This window comes from Pseudoliparis swirei, chromosome 5 (assembly GCF_029220125.1).
Source record: "Pseudoliparis swirei isolate HS2019 ecotype Mariana Trench chromosome 5, NWPU_hadal_v1, whole genome shotgun sequence".
In the NCBI taxonomy this organism is placed as follows: Eukaryota; Metazoa; Chordata; class Actinopteri; order Perciformes; family Liparidae; genus Pseudoliparis; species Pseudoliparis swirei.
The window spans coordinates 13,652,370-13,672,295 of record NC_079392.1 but is presented as its reverse complement, the minus strand read 5'-3'; the positions used below and the strand labels follow the sequence as shown (position 1 = coordinate 13,672,295).

Genomic DNA, 19,926 nt, shown 5'->3' with positions numbered 1-19,926 from the left:
GTCGCTTGAGGCCAGATGGTGTTGACTTCTTTGGGACAGGGACCAGGCACGACGTCTTCCACAGCACCGGGACTTCCCCCAGCCTCAGGCTGAGGTTGAAGAGGCGCTGCAGGACACCAGACAGCTGGGTGGCGCAGGTCTTTAGGACCCTGGGGCTGATGCCATCAGGACCTTCAGCTCTGCGCTGGTGTAGTTTCTCCAGCTGTCTTCTCACCTGGTCAGTCGTCACAGAGAGAGGAGGTGGAGGAGCCCATTGTTATTGAGGGCTCGGTGGATGTGCAGCTCAGCAGGGGGGACAGAGGGGGAGGTGTGATGTGTGGAGGAGACAGGAGAGGGCTGTGAACTGAACCATTTAGTAAATTATGGTCCTATAAAACAGACCATAAAGCAGAGTATAATTTAATTTAGGGCGGGGCTACAGTGATTGACAGGTCGCTGCCACTACTAGAGACGTATACGGCGATACAATGTCACTCTTCAGTTTTCCGAATTATCGGTTGCAAAGAAAAATGTATTCAGGCGCAGTATTGAGTAATTGTAACGCGTTTGGCGGCCGGTGTAGACAGCTGTATTGTTTAAAATAGAAGCACATGTGTTCCATCGGATAGAAAAACACAGCTGTAAAGATGTTTATTGTCATTGTAAAAAACACATATACATATATATATAATATATATTTTTTAAATACAACGAAATTAGGTTGGAGACCCATCAGTCAGGCGAGACATAACGGAGCACACCAACAGTAGGAATTGGTTCAATGCTACCGACTCAGAAATGAGACCTTTTATTTTTTAGCAACAAGGAATGGATAAAATACCGTTAGCTGCTTACATTTAGCACATAGATGTTGTCTAACATTTTTTTAAACATCAGGGGTGGCAGATTGGATCAGCTGTAGCAAATTATTTATCCTGCCATGTTGATTTGCACAGAAATGTCTGTGCTCCTGCTATTCTATTTCTATAGTATGAAAAAACTGATTATTTTGAACAGTGAGAACAGTATTGCATACGAATAGTAGTTTTAATATAGTTTGTGAGTGACATCCCTTCATTAAACACAACTGTATTCATTTATAGTTTTTTATATAGGGACAGATACAGCCCACTGCACACAAACAAACTAAAAACAGCTATCTGATGTGTCAGATCGGTGCAAAGGAGTCACACACCTCCTCCAGTCACCTGCACGTAAAGATTGTGTTAATTAGTTGAGAAATAAAGCCGGGCCATAGCCTCATTATTGATCCTCATCCTAATGTCATTAAAAATAGAATAAAAAAATAGACCACCTATGAACCTTCCTTTTGTTGAATGATATCCACCGATTGTGGCGACCATTTTAAAAGCAATCAGTGTGATTGCTATAAACACATAAATACTGCTGGTGAGACTCGTGATGTGTGATGCTGCACTGTGAGGAATGGAAGAATTAGGAGCGAAGGAGATTCTCCGTAAAGAAGCACTAATCAGCTGGCTCACTTCCATGCCGCGATCGATGCTTCACGAAATAGACGGCTGAACTCTTATCAGGCCTCCGTTCTCCCTCATCCTCTCTCTAGCCGCCAGGCTCTCAGTTACATTTCCTCCCCTCTGCTCCCTTTGACATGAATCCAAAACACACACAGTGTCAGGAGTAGCGTGGGGCAGAGCTCATGTGCAGATGAAGCAAGGCAGGACTAAGTTTAAATGAAACAAAACGTTTTTCTACTGGCACAACAACTCAGTTGGCGACAGGAACAAAGGCAGGCAGTCAAGACAGGTACACGGAGACACAAATAAAGACAACAATCCGACAGGGTACAAGGGAAAGCCTGGTACAATTTATAGGGGGGGAAACAGGTGTACGGCATGAGACAATAACGAGACAAGAGTGGCTGAGGGCAGGTGCAGGGAATTAAACAATTAGGGGAACAGGAGTGGCTGAGACCAGGTGCAGGGAATGAAACAATCAAGACACACCAAACACACAGACCAGGGCGTTACACACAGGTACACCTCTGTGACTGGCAGCAGCGGCTGGCATTCGACCTCGGTGCTCCAGTAGGGAGGGGTTAGCCTAGAACAGAGTTGGGCTGTGTCTACTACCGCGCACTTAACGAAGTACACTGCAATGCAGTGCACTACAATTCAGTGCACTGTATTGCAGTGCACTGCGTCGCTGATGAAGTGCTGTCTCAAATGTAACACTTACGTTTACCACTTGGCGGAAGTGACGGACGCAAATCTGTTCACGGCACCCGCGAAATTAAGCCGGGAGTGACATATGCAAATCTGCTTGCGATACCCTAACCCTTAAAGTGACAAAATGAATGCACTTCTTGCCCTCTTTTTGTCCCGTTTACCCCTTTCTCCACCCCATGTGGAAACTGCGATACCTCCACAATCGCGGCAGGAGCCTCCGCCTTCTGGCTGAAGTCGAGATGGCATGTACATTTAATTGTGTGATTTTGCCTTACCTTCACAGCATAGCTTCATGTAGTACTTGCAATTAAATTCTCCTCGCTAGGTATGCTAAATTCTCAATTATCTTTGTCAGAAGTAGCCTTCTTCTTTGCAATCCACATACACACCATATGGAAATTAAACATGACAAATCTGTACATGTTTGTCCCTAGATTCCAATTAGTTTTAAGAAGTATCCACTGAAATGATAGGCATCATCTGCTTGAATTCACACAGTAATAGGCCTACTTTGACTGACTGTACTTTTATACACATCTCTGTTGTAGTGAAGTTCACCCTGATACAGGAATCAATTAGCAATTGAACACAGGCATATTAATTATTGTTACAAACATGCATCAATTCTAATATATATCACAAAATGCAATAAAAGACTACAAAACATCAATGACAACATTTTATTGATAAAATGACTTGCATATTAATATAATCTTCCCTTCCCCTGCCCGCTTCGCCCGTCTAGCTGGGTCGGCAGCCTTCAGCAGAGTGGTGGGGGCTATTGATGGCTGCCACGTCAGAGTGAAGCCCCCAGCGGAGGATGCTGCCTGCTATTTTAACAGGAAGCTTTTTCATTCCATCCAGCTGCAGGCCATCTGTGATGATAAGTGAAAATTCATAGATGTGTGTGTGGGCGACCCAGACTCAGTGCATGATGCCAGGGTCCTGAATAACAGCCCCATCTTCTATGAGCAGTCATACCCTCCACCAGGATCCTGTATCCTTGGGGATGGTGGCTACCCCTGCCTGTCCCAACCCATCTGCCTCATGACCCCCTTCAGGCAGCCTGTCCGCAACCACCTCCAAGCACGCTACAACTGCTGCCTGTCAAAGGCCAGGTGTGTTGTGGAGAGGTCCTTCGGGATACTGAAGACGCGATGGCGGTCCATCTTCTTAAAGGCCCTGGAGGTGGATGTGAGGTGCCAGAGGTCATTGGAGCCAGATGTCGGGAGGGCAGCAGAGGACCAGCACCTCCAGGAAACGTCTCTGGGGCAGGAAACAGAAAGAGGATAGCCATTCAGTGCTATGTCCCAGACCACGATTACATTTAAATTAATACATACACGACATTAAAAAAACAACACACAACGATGATTGAAAGCTACAATTATTTCTAGAAGGACAAGCTTAGATAGCTATCGTAACGGTATTAATTATCGGGCGGCGTGTGGGCAAACGCTCGCGGTGTCATGTTAACCCGTTATTAAACTGAGCATATCCATTGTTAATCCATTATTAAAATTGCTATTTCGATTGGTTAACAGAACAGCCGTTGTTTAACACTGTCTGATGACTGACATAGCTATCTGTCGTCGGACTTGCCGCTGGAGCAAGCGCCTGGAGCCGACCTGCCCCGCTCGTCAAGCGAAAAGTGTCCGATAAAAGTGCACCTTCGTCGGACTGGCCGGGTGGTGGATTACCCAGCTAGTTTATCATAACTGCCATGCAGATCCAACGGCATCTAATGCTACCTAGGTATGCTCACTAATCTGAGAATGGCATGTTAGTAGTACATTGTAATACCAGTACAATGTGTAACTACCGCTGATACTTACATTTACGGTCTGTAGCTTCGTGGTCTACCGCTTGGGCTGTCCGCCATTGTTTTAGAAATCAAATGAAAAGCTGGCGAAAGGGCTCCTCCTCTTCCGCTACGTCGCCAAGATGGCGGCCGCTTAGGATAGTGTCCATCGTTTTACACTACATTTTTTGCCCGTTTGCAGTGCACCATCCGGGTACTTTCAGTGCACTGAATTCTGCTGGTTTTTTCAGTGGCGCACTTCGAACACTGAAAGTCAGTGCTCGAAGTGCTCAAGTGCGCGGTAGTAGACACAGCCTTGGAGTCAGGGTGGGGTTAGCCTAGCTTAGCATAAAAGCTGGTAGCAGGGGGAAACAGCTAGCCTGGTTATGTCTAAAGTACAAACACCCACAGCTCACTGATGAACATAAAGGAATTACGTAAAACTATGTTCTGCTTTTCCAATCCAACATAAACTGTCGGTCCACCAGGGTGCAAATGTGTCTACAGTTCACCAAACACAAGAAATAACACCGTAAAAAGGCCAAAAGTTATAGTGCGGAACAGGACTTTTTATAACATAACTGTTCACACCAAAAGCAATGCAAACATTCGCAACGCTTTACTCACATGTGTTTACTCGGTTGACCATTTATGGCTTTTCGCTTCATTTGTGCGAGGGGCTTTACTCCGTGGAAACTAGGGCTGCAACTAACGATTATTTTGATAATCGATTAATCTGTTGATTATTTTATCGATTAATCGATTAATCGGATTTTTTAAAAAAACACTATAATGTTCAACCCTTTATTCAAAACAGGGTCCGTACGGTCATGGAAAACCTGGAAAAGTCATGGAATTTGTAAATGGCTATTAGCAGGCCTAGAAAAGTAATTGAAAAAAATAAAATCCCAAAATATTTGGAAAAGTAATGCTAATTTGTTTTATTCAAATGTTAATTTACACGGTATATATACGGTATGCTTTGGAATTCTCATTGTTATTTTAAATACTACATCTTCACTTTTAATGTGCTGATATAGACAGAGTTTTATCTCATAAAATTTTAATCATGGAAATGTGGTTTATAACAGCTGAGTGTTTGTCATGGAAAGGTCCTGGAGACCCACTGGTCAGCATGAACCCTGTTCACTGGTCATGTGGATGAACCGTCACAAACAGACTGACAGCGGTTTACTCTCCTGAGTTGGCTATTTATGGGTTAAACGCCTCATACGGTGAGGGGGCGTGGCTTATCTCCGTTGCCTTTCTCCATGGAAAAATATTTTCAGCCATCCGCCACGGAATAAATAACCATGTTTTCTACGTTATACTCTTGTGGAAATGCCACACACGTCGTGACATGTAGCGCCCTGGTGTCTGGGTTCATAACGTCACCCGGAGGCGCACATAGCTCCGTGAATGTCTCCGACTCGTGAAGGACTTCGCATCCAGCGCCACGTGCAGCAGCAGCCAATTAGATTCATCAATCAGCGCTGATTGGCTTCATCAACGCAGCTCAGGCTGATTGGCTCTGCCTCTCCCTCCACTCTTGTTTCTCCAGCGCCGCTCTGCGCTCAACTCAACTTTGTTTATACTCCGTGACTTATTGAGCGCCGTAATAATCGCGCGACACAACGAATCGATAATGAAATTCGTTGCCAACTATTTTAATAATCGATTTTTATCGATTTTATCGATTCGTTGTTGCAGCCCTAGTGGAAACCATTGTCATTTCCGCCAACCACCACTAGTTCTGCTTTCTACTTGTTGTGGGCATCCCACAAACGTCGGAACATCTAACGCCCTCGTGTTTGGGTTCATAACATCACCCGTAGGCTCACACAGCTCGGTGACTTTTGCCGACTACGTCTGAATGACTTCCGCTTCCAGTGCCATTAGAGCAGCAGCCGCCAGTTAGATTCACCAACGGCGGATTGTCTCAATGCTGATTGGCTCAACGCTGATTGGCTTTCGCAACTCGTCGTCGGGCGAAAAGGATAACAAATTTTAAAATCCTCCAAACTCTTGGTGCTGTTTTCCACCTGTCTCACTGGCCCGTTCTAAACCTGCTGTATGATTGTGCAGCAGTGTAACGGAGAACTGTGGACATCACCAACAAATGAACATCGTCATCCATCCAAACAGGATAGGACTACACTGACGGTCTCATGGAAAGCCGATAGTGGAATTAAATGCCTCTATTTTCACACGGTTGATGTTAAGAATGCAGCTACTGCAAAACAGATGGATTACCATCAGGAAAAAGGCTGTCAAAAAGGCCGTTAAATGGCGGAACAAGCTGCGCTTTTAACATAGATTGTGTGAAAATAGAGGCGTTTAATGCCACTTTCAGTTTTCCATACTGTGCTTGCACTCCGTCATGGTCTTAATTTCACCACCAGCTTCGATCTCATTATTGAGACATACTTGCTTTACATTCCATTACATTCTTCTGGCTGCTGCTCTTATCCAGAAAATAACTTGCAACTAATGATTGCTTTCAATATCCATTCATCTGTTATTCTTCTAATCGTTTGAGCTTTCAAACTTCATCAAGCGGTAACAATGCCCTTAACAACAATCTGGATATTCACTCCACAAACCCAAAGATATTCAATCGACACAAGAAAAGCTGTTTTTCCTATTTGAGAATGTCGAACCATCACATATGGACGTCTCACTTTGAAGATAGACAGACATTAGACCATTTCCCCTCTGCTGTCCTGCTCCTGTCTGTCCACTCTGCATCTCAGCTCCGGCCGGGAGCTTTTCAGCACCTTGCTGCTGTCCCGTCGCTTTCAGGGGCGGTTTAAGGTATTTTAGTCTTGGCAAAGAGGCTGAGGGCAGATCAGCCTGATGGGGGTCCGTTGTCGGATCGGATCCCCCGACCAGCTCAGCACACACCACTTAGACACTTTATTAATAATTAATTCAAGCAGCCACCTTTTACTGTATGTTATTAGGACCATTTCTAAAGGTTTTGTGTTTTCATTAATAAAATACAAAATTGAGTGGCACGATTTTAAAACAACCAGCTTCAGCTATAACGGTTAATAATGGATATCAGCGTTATTAACAAAGTTGTAACCAAGTATATTTTAAAGACCTGGATGAGACAAAACAGACTCTTTTGTTTTAAATGAGGATATGACATTTTAACTCTATATTTTTAAATGCACTAAAACTCTATATCTTACTCAATGTGCTTAGGTTCATCTAGCGAGTCTATGTACAGATGTCTGACAAATACAGGAAATACATAAAATCTAGGTTGATGGTTTTTAATGTTAAATTTTCTTCATTGTCTTTCTATTATTTTGTTCTATTATTCTGAAGGTGACATGGCTTTTTAACATGTATTTGTCACGTTGTTCTTATCTCAAAATAAATATGTTAATCACAACATGGCTGCATGTATGACTTGAATTATCTGACATCAGACCAGATGTCCTCTGGTCTGAAGCGACATTCTAAATTACACAACTGCAAGTCATTTTACTTTATGTAATTACTTTAGATGTAAATTAATTAGATGAACTCTAACCTGGGAGCATTTTGCTGAACCCTCTCCACCCCAAGCCGTTTCTACTTTTTTAAACTCCCGTCACATTTTCCTCTCTGTGGCCTCGTTCTTCACTGCATACTAATGTGTGTAATGTCTGTTGTGCAGAATTACAGCATTGTAAAAATGTGTCATACATATTGAACGACTTACATTATTCCATCCTCTCCTGTATCTCCTTCCAGACGAGTCAATCATGGCTTCCTCGTGTCGCTGAGAAGCTCAGAGTTTAATGTTTTTACAGGATCTGGTTACTTCAAAAGGGGCAGGAATTCAAATGAGACGTCGGAGAAAAGGTTTTTGATAAAATATCATTTAAAATTTATTTTGGTTACCTTTTTTGACGAAACTGTTTGCCGTACACGCATGATGTGTTCAAGGAACACCTGAAAGATGAAACTCTTTCTTTTTCTTTTTCCTACAGCTTTTTACTTTGATAAAGGCTGACTGTTTCAAGACAACATGCTCATCCATCCCGCCAGCAGTGGTTTGGGGTTCAGAGGGTGTTACCCTCTAGATCAGCCTCCTGCCTTGGCCCTTCTGATTTGTGTCTGACTTCTGAGATCAGAGAAGAGCTCGAACATTACTCAACAGTTTACTGCTTTATTGTTTCACCAGTGGAGAAAAAGCTGCCTCGAAACGCCTCAACGTCAAACCTGAAGGTGGGCTTTATTGCCCACTTCAAAACATTGGTCAGAAAGGTAATCAAGCAGTATCTGTTTTGTTACTTTGATGAAGTCATTAAAAGTGCTACTTAAGTCATCACAAAAGCAACACTTCCTAGGTGCGGGAAGGAAGCAACAGGACGAAGAGACAGTGATGAGGAGAGAGGAGAGGGAGTGGAAATAGAGCTGGTGGAGAAGAATGGAGTGGAGGGGGAGGGAGCTGCTATTTGCAGATGAATGAAGCAGCCGGCAGGATAATGGTCATGGAGGCAGAGAGGGAAATGAAAGACAATAGAGGACGGACATTCGCTGGCCTCGCGCATCTGCAGCCCTGTGTGCTTCCAGCAGTAAGTATTGTGATCACAGACAGAGGAGGATCAGCAGACCTGTGACTCAATGAGCCGGCAGACTTCCCAGTGTGCCGATTGGCTTAAAAACTGCAACTGCTACACGGAAGAATCTACTCAGTGAATTCCTTGAATTCCTCCTTGAATGTCAGCTGTGATCCTGAGCCAGCTGTTAGAATTAAATTGGCTATATTGTGGGCAAGTATTTTTGAAGGATAGTAAGTATCAGTGTCTCTAATGTCAACTCCTGGATATTGAGCCCTTCTGAAAAATCTGCAATTTCCTGTAGCGGGTTAAGTAATCATTGTTCTTAAAGTGTATAGAAGTAGCAGATCATATGACATTATAGTCAAATAGTTGAACACTGACGGAATGAAATAAATTCAACAATATAATAATGTTATTTTCAACACTTTGTTGGATAACTCACCTCAAGTGTAACTGTTTTGTTTGGGCTTCCAACACCGAGAGGACAAGCATTGGGGGACAACCAGGGGGTTAAAAAAAAGCATGTTTCTTTTTAAAACAATGGCCAAAATTACATTGTATATCACAGCCAGAAGCAGATTAAGACCATTATTTTCATCAGAATTTCATCTTTCTGACGACCCATGAACACATCATGTGTGACTAACGGTTCCATCAGAAAAAGCACCAAAAACTAAGCTTAAAATTAGGATATTTCATCAAAAACATTTAATTCGACATGTTTCATTTGAAATCTTGACCCAATAAAACTTTTTGAATAACGTAATAGTTCAATATGTATAACACATTTTTCCAATGCTGCTAACAATTGTGAACACTTGGAGAAATTTATATCGAGATTCCAGTGTTTTCCTTTTTTTTTAAAGAAATTATCAAAGAAATTCATCTTGGTTAAATTTGTTCAAATGTATGACTTGGTAACTGTGTAATTCTACACAACAGACACATTATTATGTCGTGAAAAATGAAATGTGACGTGAATTTTTGTGTAATTTAGAATGTCGCTTCAGCCAGAGGACATCTGGTCTGATGTCAAATAATTCAAGTAATACATGCAGCCATGTTGTGATTAACATATTTAATCATACATGATTAAAGTAATACATGCAAGAATTTAGACTTGCATTTTTATGATTTATGGCTTTATAACTGTGTTACACTGCACAACAGACTTGCTTGAGTTGTCTTTTTTCTCCCACAGAGATGCAGGACTTTTATCTTACATTGAAAAACGAGGCCACAGAGAGAACAATGTGACGGGAGCTAAAGAAATGCCCCAAAACTGCTTGGGGTGGAGAGGATTGACTTGGTTGCATTCAATGATCATTTTGAACATGCCACTTGGATTAAATGCCAACAGTCTGACATGCTGGTCTTGTAAAACACCGTATGGTGACGGTCCTGACCCTTCCAGACCTCCAGGGCCCAAGTCCATGCTTCCCTTCACCCAGCAGTGAGGAAGCAATCTGAAAGCTCCCGTCTCTCGGCTATCGCTCGACAACTCAACTGCTGATCACCAGTGACTCAAACAAAGCTCTTTCTCACCTCCTGGATTCACTTCAATGGTATATACTTTAAATGGAGTGCATTTGTAAAGCGCTTCTCTCGGAGCACTTTACAACGCAAGCCAACAATCACACATTCAGCCACTGGTGCACAGGCTGACATTTTGTACCACCTGCTCATCAGGAGCGGGAAGCATTCACACTCGCACAACGGATCATTTGGGGTTCAGCCATCTCGGCCCGAGGGGCGCTCCAACAGGAGGAGCCAGGGGGTCGAACCGCCGCTCTGCCTCCTCTTTGTCCCAAAACGAGACGGACTAAGAGGTCTAACTCTGAGGAGACGCATCATAATCTATATCAGACCTTTCAAACTTTCAAATCCTGGCAGCCATAAGCCTCAAAACATCAGGCTGTAATGCAAAAGATGGCTGCCGTGGTAATTGGACCATAATAACTTTACAAATTGGCACACGCTTATTAACAACAAAAACATAAAGATGTAACAGGTGGGCATGCACCCCCATATTAACAAGAACAGCTTTATTTTGATGAGAGTCTAGCAGATGGAGCGTCACTCCACATGGATCAGGAGGCATGGGGTCCCGACCTCATCCACACTCCGCTGAGCGCCAGTCGGACTTGGGGCCTCTCCTTTCACTCAGCCCTTTGTTTCACTTCATCCGCCCTCAATTGGCTTAATTGTGTCCTTCGTGGGGTCGGCAGGCCTGATGCTGGAGGCCTGGGACGCAGCGTGAACAGAGGAGGAGGAGGAGGAAGGACTCCTTATACGTGCGAAAGGCCGTGGTCCACAATCTGGATGGAAATGGATCGTGGATACTATTTGTTTGGTTAGGCATCTGTCTCAGGAGAGAGGTTTTCAATGACATAACAGAAACCCCTCCCCCCTCCATCTGCTCCGTGTCGCCAGACATTCCTTGTTGATACCGGTCTGCAAACAAGGAATCTCCTCTGAGAATTCCTTGAATTCCACCTCAAGTCCCAGCTGAGATCCTGAGCCTGTTTAAACTACACATCTTTCTCATGCTATATATATATATATATAGTTATATTTATACTGTTATCCCCTAAATGGAATAATTGAATTTCAAAGTTACAGAGTTCTGGTTTCAGCATCTTAAATGTGAATATGTACAAGTTTCCTGTGTCTTTGAGTATAAAGTGAAGACTTTGGGCTGTTGGTCAGAATAAACAAGAAATCTGAAGATGCCCCCGTGGGCTTTGTGAAGTTATGATTGGCATATTCTTTTACCATTCTCCGACGTTTCATCGACCAAACGCTTGATCAATTAACCAAGGCGATAATCCACAGATTAGAATAGAACCTTTTCCGTATTACATGAAACCAAACAATATCCTCCTATGTTGTCGAGACCCACTTCAGCTGCTGCGAGCTCATGGGTGTGCCCATACCGAGCAGACGTGCAGCTCGTCGGCGCTCCCTCCACAGCACCCCAGGGCTCTGAAGGTGTGACTCCCCTCCCTTAAAGCCACCTGCTCCCGACTCGACCAGCTGCTCGCCTGCTTACTTTCACTCAAGACGATGTTACGAACGAGAAGCGTTCGGCTCAATGCATGGCTACATTGTATCAACACATGGACGCCAAGTACGACTTCAACAAATATCAAATAAACACAAAGTCATTGTATTTCTCAAATGATTGATCATGACATAAATGTACGAGATCTGACAAGACATGTGGCTGCTGTGCAGTGCGTGGGATAAACATCACAACTCATGGATCATTGGGCCTTATATAACGTTTTAAGAAAACGTTACTCCTTCTTTTTGTGCACTTTCCGACCAAAAAGTGTCGATTTCAGCTCGTTGTATGCTCTGTTTGTCGGCCCCATCCCTCTCACCTCGGTGTGGGCTCTGGTCTCGATACGTCCTCATCGTTCTTTACGTGGAATGATATGGATGAGACCAGCAAGGAGGGACATTCATTTGTCTTTACGGTCTGTCGTCTCTATAGCAACGTACTGAAGAGAGTTATCACCACCACTGCCCACCTGGTGCAGAGGCATACAGCGCGACATCAACGCCTGGTCAGCGGAACTGTGGGCGGAGCTAACAGCTCCAAGCGGAGGATAACTTGAGTTTATTTTATTTATATTTAGTAATTGAGTTTAATTACAACGTTACCACGATGTGTTGATGTTTTCATAGCAATATAAAATAAATATTGGAGATCTATGATCTTACTACATTTTCTAAAATGTATACAATAAGATTTAACGGAAAAATAAACTCTATTCACTATAGATTTGAGATTTAAACATTAAAACGGCTTATCAAAGACACCATAAAGGAACCACTTCCCAGCCTCAGGAACAAATTAATTTCTCTCTTACTTCATCTCGATAAAAAAACTATAAATCCTTGTTTGTTGAGGCTCATTGCCATCGTCATGATATGAACAATATGTATTGCTGGTGAGCAGCGGTCCTCTGACCGGCAGCTCGGAGACACTTTGCATCCCTCTCTGTGTTGCATGACAGCACACGCTCGCCTGTCTGTCTGCTCGCGAGTCAAGTGGACTCTTTATCACCATCCCCATTACCATCACATCAGCATGCTAAGTATTCCACTGTGGCAGACAGCTGTGAACAAGCCCAGTGGGTTCAGACCCAGGAGGAAAGGCACAGGGGTGAGTTTGAAGGTCTCTGGGGCTTCCTGTAATTACTTCAGGTCACACGTGACAACATCATCACGACGCCCGACAATGACGTGGAAGGGATGCGCTAATTGAAATCACTCGTCCCCGACGGAAGAAACTCTAAGCGGCAAACACTCGACACGACAAGCTGCTGCTGAAGTGATGTTGCGTGATGTTGGCAATTAATCTTCATAGTTGTCCTATGAACGGCCGTTTACATAATCTGTTTGTACAGTGCTTGAAGAGCAACTTGTGGGTTTATTTTTATTTTTTTTATACTAGGATTGTACTTAACCTTTCCAGATAGTTATATTTTCAAAAGTATGTGCTGGATAAAAACAATTTTGGCTGGATTTTGTTTGTTGTTTTTAGCATTTATCCTTAAAAGGCGCTCTTTCCAGCCTCTGTCCATGACTCAGCATCAGGACAAGTTTAGAGAGTGGGTTGTGTGTGTGGGGGGTTGTAAAAAACCAAGATGGTGTCATCCAAAATCCCAAACGGGAGGCTTCAGAGCGGCAGTCCACAAACCAACGGGTGTGTCACGGGGACGACGTCCCCCTCTGATGTGCAGACGATGGCCTCGTTCCTGTGAGTCAGCTGTCACTCTGCTTGTGTCTGTCAGGAGAGACAAACTAGAGAATTACACAGAGTTTATTGGGCTTTGTGGTCAAAGTTGTCTTAACTGTAACTGTTTTAATGTGTTATACGGCGACCGTGAGTGCCTTGAAAGGCGCCTTATAAATAAAATGTTTATTATTATTGTTTATTATTAAAGCATGACTACACTCTCTTTCTCTCTCCACCTTCCTCACCAGGGGAAAATGAGTTTAGATTGAAATAAAATATCAAATGAATACTCTGCTGAATCTCCAAATCACTTTGAACCAAGCTGCCGTTGCCACATCTATTTTATGATTGTGTTCTAAAGACAGTCACGACCACGATCTACAATCAGCAAACGCCAGCATGAGCAACATTGCTCTTTGCTGGCACCACCCCCCATACTGTTACGTATTGTAGTGTGTGTGTGCGTGTGTGTGTGTGTGTTCCAGTCTGCAGTGGGGCGATATCTGCGGAGCCTCCATGATCTGGTAGGCTGATCTGGACCTCTCAACACCCACACACTAAAAATAGCAGTAGCAGCAGCAGCAGCAGCAGCATGAGCAGCACTGTGTCCACGTCCTGGAGGCAGACAGCCTCCCAACAGCAAAGGAATGGGAAACAGATTTCACCCAGTAGCATGACAAGGCGTGTCAGGCTTAAAGTCTGCAGTCAACTGACCCGGCCTCCGAACTACTGACCCATCCGATCAGCTGATCTCCACATCCAAACACATCCTTTTGATGCTTTATTATATCGATCAAATAACGTCAGCATCTTTCTATGAATGAGGCACATTTACACCAAACGTGTGCTCCTTACATTTTATATAATTTTTTTTATTTGATATTATAGTTTAAATGCATGTTGATATTTTAATTGAATTATTAATTGATCTGATCAAAACTAATATCTGAATAATGGAATTTACCGTCGTAAATGTTAATGGAAACAAAATAACAAAAAGAAGCTAAAACTATTACCTGATCAATTGATTAGTCGGTCCATAGGAAATTAATCAAATATATTGATCATCGATCGTTTAACTGCCAAATATTCTTCTGTTCCGGCTGCTCAATTCTGAGGATTTACTGATTTTCTTTGTCTTTGATTTTTCCCACCAATTTCAATTCAATTCAATTCAGTTTATTTGTATAGCCCAATTTCACAAATTACAAATTTGTCTCGGAGTGCTTTACAATCTGTACACATAGACATCCCTGCCCCAAAACCTCACATCGGATCAGGAAAAACTCCCAAATAACCCCTCAGGGGGGAAAAAGGGAAGAAACCTGCAGGAGAGCAACAGAGGAGGATCCCTCTCCTAGGATGGACAGATGCAATAGATGTAATGTGTACAGAATGACAGATTTAGAGTTAAAATACATTCAATGAATATGACAGACTGTATGAATAGTTCATAGTTGGCATATTCCACGATGGAGACCTCCACGATCCATCAGGCAGATGGCGGTGGGGAGGCGGAGTGGACGGAGAAACAGGTAAAGCTCTTGAACACAAAAAACGTCGGGGAGACGGTCTCCTAGCAACCGTGGCCTTCACAATTCCGTAAACCCTTGGGTGCTGGCACATGGGTGGTGTCTCTGGACACTGAGTACCTGCCACAGACTGCAGTACCGTCAACCACAGACTACGTCAAGATGCAGTCACTGACCGTGTCGCTCAGGAGCTTAGTGACATGCTCCTGTCACGGCGTGGGGAAGCCCGTTGTTGTTAGCAACAGATGACAACAACTCAGCTCTGTAGCCGCTGTAGTATTAAAGCCTGGTGGAATTAGCGAGCAAGCTAGCTAACTGTCAGAATGCTGGCTAGTTGCATACCTGCAAACTCATGAGGGGTGAAAAAGGTGACAACGGGGGGGTGCAGGTGACTTTTTTTGTCACCACATCCACGTTGTTTGAAGCCTCAAAGCTTTTAGAACCACAACTACAGTCATTTTATTGTTCTGACCACACATCTAAATAATGATAATAAACAGTTTCAGAACAAAAGGTCCTCCTCTCTGACTCAGCCCTATAATGATAGTAATAACAAATATACATTGTCATTATATATAATATGGTTAAAGTCATTCATGAACCAACTTCCTTTTTTTTTGTGCCTGAACAGTCCTCATGGACTTCTCCCTGAATCTGTTCTGTCTCTACCTGTTTGTCACGATACTCATATTATAACTTCTATACATATTACATACCTGCCATAAATATCATGATACCCGATACCAGAATTCAATACACCATACAAACAATATGGTACCATAATTACGAGACTGGTATATTTATCTATAATATTAATAAATAAAACATCTGTATGGTTCACTTTTTACCAACTTTTTCAACACTTAACAAATGACAGTAATATGAGTATTCATACAGCCAGATATGAATGAAACTACATGGTTCCATCATAGCATTGATTATACACTATGAGGCCGTTAGTCTCTGACCAGATGATCCACAGTTCATCAGGATGAGCAGCTGGAGTTACAGAACTTTACAGACTGAAACATTTCACTTCTGGCATCTTTTTATTTTTTAAGTCAAGTCTCTAAAGCTGCGCCACTTCTCGCTGTGAGCTGCGCAGCGCAGTGTGCGCAGACAGCTTGACACGGAGCAGCGCGTGCGCTCTGATCGCTCTCTTAATGAAGTATCGATACTAAAAATATGCTAAATCACATCGTGTTTAACGTACGGGTACTTTGTTAGCATCGATACACCGTGCAGCGTGACAGCAGCAGATGTAGCGGACTAACATTCAAGCTAACCTGAACCCCCAAACGATGTGGACATCTGAACGCTGATTGGCCGAGACGCGACACGTCCCATCAAAGATGTTTTATTGCGAAGAGCAACACTTCACACTTTTCTCCGCGTCTCACTGCAATCTCAACGGCAGCGAGGTGACCCCAAAACAAAACCTCTTCGGATCTCCACGATTCACGTGGATGACCTATTATGAGTTCAAAAGGGTGAATTTCACCGAAAGGGGACAAGTTTGCAGGTATGCAGTTGGCATGCTCACTAATTCCACCATGGGGGACCAGCAGCCACGCCGGGTCTAACGGTCCCTCAAGCCTCGTTCCCTGTCGCTCTGGTGGAGAACAAGCTCCAAGAGTTCAGAAAGCATTCTACTCTTTACTATTTCTGTAGAATCAGCACTCAGATTCACAATTTCAAAGCATTTATAGATGAAAAGCCAAGTCAATAATCATAGTCAATGATCAGAAGCCATGTGTGATCAGCATACTCGCCGACCTCCAGACATCACGGCCTAAATGATGCTGAGGAATCCATTCAGCTTCCTGGTGGCGTATGAAATATGATACGCTTCTGTCGGCAGGGTTCTTTTTATTCAGGTAGACGTGTCTGTCCGCTCTGGCTCACTGTTCTGCTTTCATTGGTGAATTATGCTTATCCATTTTTTATATGTGATGGAGACACTTTATTCACATTCAGAAAATTGTCAAATCGTTTGAGGGACTGGAACCAGTTTGGCTGGAACAACTTGTGCCAGATCAATGTCGTCTTTTATTTATTGATTATTGGTTGACAATGTTTGTGATCAAATTCCGAGGTGGTGATTAACTAAAATGTCCACGTTGGGCCCAAATTAGTGCGTCGTTTCATAACTGTTGGGTGACGGGCCAAAAGTGGACCAAATGGGTCCTAACTCGGGATGTTTCGTCTGGCCCGCTGCTTTTATTAAATCAAATGTTAGTCAATCAATCCCCAGTATGGAGGTGTGAGGTCTTGTTTTATTCAGCGCTAACAACCAGGAGCTCACACAGCCACTGCACATGTATTAATCGCGAGCTACTTTTCCTCCCCGCTCTATTGATCGAGGGGGACAATCTGGAGTGGCTTTGTACTTCTTGAATACTAAGCAGAACACTTACGCCTGTGTGTGTTTGACCCCCGTGAACTCCCCCAGCCTGCACCGTGTGAACCATTAGCGAGAGGAAGAGGGCCATGACCTGGACGGGCTCCATTAAGAGGCCCGGCAGGAGGACAACCGGCGTCCAGGGGACGTATCAGTCTCCCACCTGTAGGCGGTCTCGTCCCGCCCAGAGATGAGTCCAATGAGGTGGTGTCGTCATCCAATCTTTAGGAGCTTGACGACTGGTGACTGGAGGTGCAGCTGTTGGTGTACAGGGAGGAAACAGCAGAGGGAGAGAACACAGCCTTAGGGGAACCCGTGCTGGTGGTCCGGGAGCCTGGGCGTGTTTCCCAGCCTCACGTGCTGCTTCCTGTCGGTCAGGAAGTCTGTGTCCCACCTGCAGGTGGAGTCGGACGATGCAGCTGGGAGAGCTTGTCCTGCAACAGGGACGGGATGATGGAATGGGAGGCAGAGCTAGAAGTCCACAAACAGGATCTAAGCGTAGGTTCCTCGGGAGTCAGATGCTGGAGGACAGTATAAGGGCCATGTTGACTGCATCGTCTGCAGACCTATAATAGCTCTGTAGGCGAAACTGCAGGGGTCCAGGAGTGGAGTCGGTGATGGTCTTGAGGTGTATTGAGTTCAAGCGTTCAAAAGGACTTCATGACCACAGAGGTCAGGGCTTATGGGCCTGTAGTCGTTGAGTCCTGTGATCTTGGGTTTTGGGGACAGGGGATGATGGTGAGTGCCTTGAAGAGGCTGGAGCGTGGCATGTCTCCAGGGAGGTGTGAAGATGTGAGGTGAACACCGGAGACAGCTGGTCCGCTGACAGTGCTTCAGGGTGGAGGGGAGGCGGAGTCGGGCCGCTGCTTTGCGGGGGGGTTCTGCTTTTTAAACAGCCTGTTGACTGCTCTCTCCAGGATGGCGAGGCGTCGCTGAGTTGATGGAGGTGTCTCCAGGTGTGAGCCCCTGATGGGCTGGAGGAGGGGGGGCTGATGGTGTGTGGCTTGTTGGTGGGGGTGTAGGGGATTGTCGCAGGACTGCTCCATTGTCTATCAAAGCGGCAGTAGAACTCATTTTAGCTCGTCTGCCAGAAGCACATACTGTTCATGTGGTGGGTGATTTGGGCTTGTGGTTGGTGATCTGCCTGTTTCCTCTCCAGACAGAAGCGGAGTCGTTATGCTGAGAGCTGCTGTTGCGGTTTCAGGAGTGCAGTCAAGTTAGCATCTCTCACCGTCTTGCCTAAACCTGTATTTGGACTCTGTGTACAGGTCCTTAATCCCCACCTCCTGAATGCCTGGTCCCTTCCTGCAGTCTTAGCTGCCTGAGCTCCGCTGTAGACCAGGGTTTATCGTTGTTATAACCTTTTCACCCTGGAGCTGGATGGAATCACAGCTGTCCTCACAGAAGCTGATGTAGGAAGTTACAGCCTCCTGTGTACTCATCCAGGCTGTTGGTAGCAGTCCTAGGAACTTGTCCTAGTCAGTACAGTCAAGCTGCGCCCGTAGATCCTCCAGGAGCCCTCACTGGTCCACTACTTGAACTTCCTCACCACAGGTCATGCAGAGCTTTAGTCTCTGCCTGCTGAGAGAATCAGATGAACCATGGCGTGGTCAGAGTTCCCAGTGCAGCTCAGAGGGACGGCTGACGTGATAGGCCCTATTGATTGTTGTGTAGCAGTGGTCCAGAATGCTCTTCTCTCTGGTAGGGCATTTAATTAACTGTCTATATTTAGGAGTTCGTGGCTGGGGTTTCCTTTATTAAAATCCCGAGTACAATAACTAAAAGAGTCCGGAAGGTCCGCTCCACGCCGTGATCTATTCAGCGAAATTCTCTGTTGTGCCTCGTTCCCGTTCCCCTGCAGCGGCATATAAACTCCGGCCAGGATGGATGAAGCAGACTCACGTGGGAGTAGGAAGGGTTTTGCAGTGGATGATAAAGATTCCAGATCCGGTGAACAGTGCTGTAGAATCACCGTTACGTCGTTGTGCCAGCCGTTGTTGGAGGTAAAAGCAGATTCCCTCACCCTTTTTTTACCGGAGAGCTCGAGACCAGATCCGCTCGGAACAGCTGGAAGCTAGCCCGAGCTGGAGCGCCAGAGTCTGGTAACCGAGCCACTAAGCCATGATTCCGTGAAACACAGAACGGAGGATGAGGAGAAGTCTCTGTCTCTCCCCACAGCGGCTGGAGTTCGTCCAGTTTGTTGCACAGTGGTAGCCGGACGTTGGAGAGAAATATGCCCGCAGCGCTGGGTATCGAGATCCCCCCGTTTCCGTAGCCGTGCAAAAGCGCCCCTGACGTTCCCCTCTCCGCGGCGTTCCTGCACGTAAGCGGTGGGCACACCTTTTACAAAAATGTCCAGTAACTCCACAGAAGTTAAAATGCGTTTGGAAGTAAATCTCGCTGGAGTTGTTCCCCTGATATTCAAGAGCTCTTCTCTGTTGAAAAGGCTCAGGAATCAACCAGCAGAAACAATATTTAAAGCAAAACAATAAAAAACATGGCACCAGCTTTTGCAGTGAGGCGACTTTGTGGCGCCCATTGTAGAATATCATGTTGATAGTAATATCATAATGATAGTAATAACAAATATACATTGTCATTATATATAATATGGTGAGTCATTCATGAACCAACTTCCTTTTTTTTTGTTCCCTGAACAGTCCTTTATGGACTTCTCCCTGAATCTGTTCTGTC

General features: G+C 44.6%; 1 protein-coding gene and 1 long non-coding RNA gene across 2 annotated transcripts in view; both read right to left on the bottom strand.

Annotated features, from left to right (window-relative positions):
* The window catches only part of arhgap39 (Rho GTPase activating protein 39), a 93,195-nt gene that overhangs the window by 49,657 nt on the left and 23,612 nt on the right, over positions 1–19,926 (bottom strand). The gene's annotated exons all lie outside the window — the stretch shown is intronic.
* On the bottom strand, positions 2,853–4,093 carry LOC130194054 (uncharacterized). The gene is made up of 2 exons (XR_008831784.1): positions 4,022–4,093; positions 2,853–3,452 (listed from the first exon to the last, which is right to left on the bottom strand). It is a non-coding gene; the product is annotated as an uncharacterized LOC130194054 (long non-coding RNA).